Below are 4,567 nucleotides of genomic sequence, written 5' to 3' on the forward strand. Positions count from 1 at the left end.
TTAATTATAACATAGGAAATCAGAGTTCCCTATGAAAATTCTTGATTAAAATAACAACTTTTTTTTTTTGAAAATTTTCAAAGAGTGATATCAAGTGAAGTGAGGTTGGAAATCTAATAAGGATTGGATCAAATTTAGAACACTTATTTTGCAGATCAAAGGATTTTTTTAGTTTCTTTGGGATTCTGAAAATACTTCAAAAACTCACCGGTCTATTCTATGTGTTGGGCTCTAAATTTTGAGTTGAATTGAATTTTAATTTGAGTTATCTATTTATTAAAATGGTGGAACTATATTCCTGAAAGTGGGGTGTTATGATTTTGAGTATGCGTTGGATCTTAAATCTAAATTTAACAATAAACAATAGTGGCCCGAACCTAGTTAATATAGTGCAAAACTTGGACTTACCCAGCCTAGATGGAGGAGCCAGCTAACACCTATGCTCTTTAAAATCATAAGTCTAGTCCTTTCTGAAATAGTGGTAAAGACATTGTTTAATTAAATCTTAATGTGTTGGAGCCGACATCTAGAAAGGATCCTAAGTGACCCCTTGATGTTGTAGGGAGATTATGCTTAAGAAAATGTAATTAGAAATTTAAGACTCTTATTGGTTTATTTCTAAATGAATAAAATGAATATGAAGAAGTTTTTAAAAAGACTTAAAAATAATTTTACCATAGAGATTGCACAACATTCCCTTGACATAACTGCACCTTAATAGGTTTGCTGGTCTATTAGAACCGGCCCGCAAGTGGGGAGGTGCCTAACAAGGAAGATAATAGTTTAATATGAATGCATAAAAAATTATCGGTAATCCTGAGCTTACTTTTTAGAGCATTAGAGTTTCCTGTGAGCCTAAAATTTTTATTTTAATTTTGATTAGAAAAGATTTTTAAGTGGCATTTTATGGATACTGCATTTTAGATTGTATTTCATATAAATGAATGTGACATTCATAATAAAAGGAAAGAAGGATAACTGTCAATACTATAATTAATGTGGGTTGGTTTCTATGTAATACTCTACATAGGAGGATGTGCTAATGGATTTTCCATTAAAATATGGTTTATGATGTGATCTAAGTTGTAGCTTGTAATAAATGAATGAATTACATTGATGGGTAGAGAATGATAACTCTTAATGATTTATTGAAGACATAAAAATATTTAAAAAATATTCTAAAATCGAAGGGATTGATATCAACCATTCGATGGAATACTCCAAACTTATCATTGATCTTCTCCATATTTACTAGCCATGCCACTCCTAAAAAATTTCAAATATGACCTCATTCTTCATATTAGTGGAGGAAGAAAAAATGAGAAAACTTGGGAGCACTCTTTCCAACAACAGCCATCGGATCTCTTCTCGACCATTGATTGTCATCAGACTTCTGCCCATTGGTTGGTAGCCACCGGATCTCTTCTCTACCACTGACTATTGTTGGACTTCCACATATTTGTTGGAAGCCGCAAAATCTCTTCCCGACCACCGATTACCGCTAGACTTCCTCCCATTCATTGGCCACTATCGGATCTCCTCCTGACTTCTGACCATCACCAGACTTTTGCAAGTTTATTGGTTGTAACAACATTTCTTCTATACTGTCGATTGCCTTCGGACTTTCGTCCGTCTATTGATTATCATCAGATCCCCAAACATTATTGGACCTCTATCAAATATTATCCCGATTGTTATTTCCGACTTTTAATATATGTCATTCAATCAATATTAGGAGTATCTGTCTGGAGTTTGGTTAATTCTCTAATACATTGTATTCTCATCATCCTTGAGTTAAGGGGCGGTTCGACCTCGGTAATATGTTTGAACATTAGTGGAATCATTTCAACTGAGCAAGGCCCCTTGGTTTTTCCCATCTTAACAGTTTTCACGCAAAAATTTTGGTATTTCTTTACCATTTCAATTATCTATTTGTGTTGAATTTTTTAGCATCGGTAAGATGTAAAATCTTTTCCCTCTACTGCTTCAAATCGCTTAGCCTGTAACAAGTTGTATTAGATTCTAAAGATGGGCCTATATACTAGAATAATCCTTTTAAATCTTAAACATATTTTAGAGTAATCCTTATAACAAATTAGAATACTAACAAATAAGTTTTGTAATATAATAAAGATTTTGAGAGCTATTGTAACCATAAGATTAAAATATGTTGGTATAATCCTATGCATTTCTTTAGAAGGTGCTACTAATATAAATAGCGATAATGTTTTTAAATAAAAAAATATGTCCCATTTTTAATAAAAATATTGCTTCTTGTATCACCTTAGCCTTGCCTAGGTCTAAAGCTTTCCCATTTCAATAATTATTTAATGGGATTTTGTTTTATACAATATGATTGTGGTTTTTGTGTGTGATTTGGTGAGTCAACTCATCTGTCTTCTCTCACACACATGGTTTAGGCTTCGTTTGTGATGACTTTCTTATTGCTTCTTAAAGAAGCTTTCTAGTACAAATGGTAGTGGTAAGAAGGTGACAATTTCACAGAAATGGTCAGTTGGTGATGGTCTAATGGTGGTGGTTAAATGGCAGTGATTGAATGGTGGTGACAAAATAATGATGGTTGGAAAGTGACAATACAATGGTGGTATTCAGACATTGGTGGTACAATGGGGGTGGTCAATTGATTTTGGTATGACGAAGGTGGCTGTTTGACAATGTTTCAATGGTGATGGTCGCACAATAGTGATTAAACGGCGGTGGTCCAATGGTGATTGATCATAGCCCTAGAAATCCTATGAGCTCTCTTCTCCTCTTCTCTAAACAAAACCCCTACTCATATAGAGAATGATAATACTAACGAAGTTATCCACATTTAAAGAATATTTGTTCAGTCTAAACCATATGTGATAAAGGCAAAAAACATTAATGCATGGATCAATGCGGTGGTTGTACTAAAAACGCATGGTTAGGCTTATTTCTAAGGTTTGGTTTGGGATGGCTTTTTTACTACTTCTTAAAGTAATTTTTTAGTACATAAACTAAACAAATTTTTTTTTACAAGAAAGTTATTTTAAGAAGCAATAAGAAAGCCGTCCCAAATGAACCCTAAGTTAAGAGAAATTATTCTATGCGGAGTTCAGACAAAAAGAACCATATGAACATGTGAGTGTACACACTATACACAGTGTGTGTACACAGATGTGACATACACTACAAAGTCCGAACAATAAGAACTGTTCGGACTATGAGTGTATATATAGTGCACACAGTGTGTCACATCTGTGGACACACACTATGTCTAATGTGTGTAAACTCACATATCTGAATGGTTCCTCCCCTCAAGACTCTGCACAGAATAATTTCTCCTACATTAGATATGCTACAATGAAGTTTGGAAATGAAATCATTACAGATTCAGTACTCAATCATTATTTATTACACCTATAATATATATGTAAAATCATATTCTCTTTAAATTTTTAACAAATAGCATAACCAGATATTAAGAAAATGATTAATATGATCCAAAGACTGGTTTTGATCTATAACGAAATCCAGTTAAAGCATGGCGCAAGCGGTTTAATAAAATTCAATGCGAAGGGGTCGCAATGGATAAGATAGGAGGGGAGGGAAAGAAGCCATTTTTCTTCATCCTTTTGCTGCATCTTACGCTTATCTCATGGTTCTTCATCTGGTTCTTCTATAAATGGAGAGCTTACAATATCTTGGATCTTTTTTGCAAAATTTTCCCATTCTGTTTTCTTCTCTCCTTCTTTCTTTTTGTCCCAATCTTTGATCATGTTTATAATGGCCTACAACATACAGCAGAAGTTAAAAAAGAAGAAGATTTGAATGAAATGTGCAAAGCAGAAAATCAAGCTACAGATTAACGGCCTGTTTGAAATCATTTATGTTTTTTAATTTTTTTTAATAAGAAAATATGTTTTTAATAACTCAAATTGCTTTTACAAATACTCAAAGTAATATTGACATATTTTAATTATTTTTAAAAATAACTATCACAACTAATGCCACCACCACCACAGTCGACCACCACCATCGTCTTTGCCTTTGCCGACCGCCTTTATTACCTTGCCAGTGCGGCAGTGCCTGACATCATTACCACATAAATCAACTTATATTAGAGATCATTTTTTTTATTTGCATATGTCGATTGTGATCGATTTATTGCTTGTTGCATAGGACGATGTTGGCAGATGGTGATTGCGATCGATTGAGATGGTGGGCAATGATTACGGCCAAGCAGCGATGGATGATGGTCCGGAGTTTTTTCAATTTTCAAAAATTGAAAATATGTATAAAAAAAAATACTTAAAAGCTATTTTTAACTATTTTAGAAAATAGTTTGTTTTCTTTTCAAAAAATAAAATAGAAAAAAATTAAAAAATACAAACGAAATATATATATTTTTAGAAATAATAGCAAAAAAGGACCCCAAAAGGCCCCTTCATTATAAACTTGTTTTCCATATTCCACCATGTCCGAGCATGAGTCAGATAGCTTTCTTTTGCTTCTCTTAAAAAGATTCAGTCGTGCAATAAAAATGAATAGGAATAAATAGAACACACACACTGAATTGAGTGAA

The sequence above is a fragment of the Dendrobium catenatum genome, unplaced genomic scaffold, assembly GCF_001605985.2.
Source record: "Dendrobium catenatum unplaced genomic scaffold, ASM160598v2 fragScaff_scaffold_1180, whole genome shotgun sequence".
Lineage (NCBI taxonomy): Eukaryota > Viridiplantae > Streptophyta > Magnoliopsida > Asparagales > Orchidaceae > Dendrobium > Dendrobium catenatum.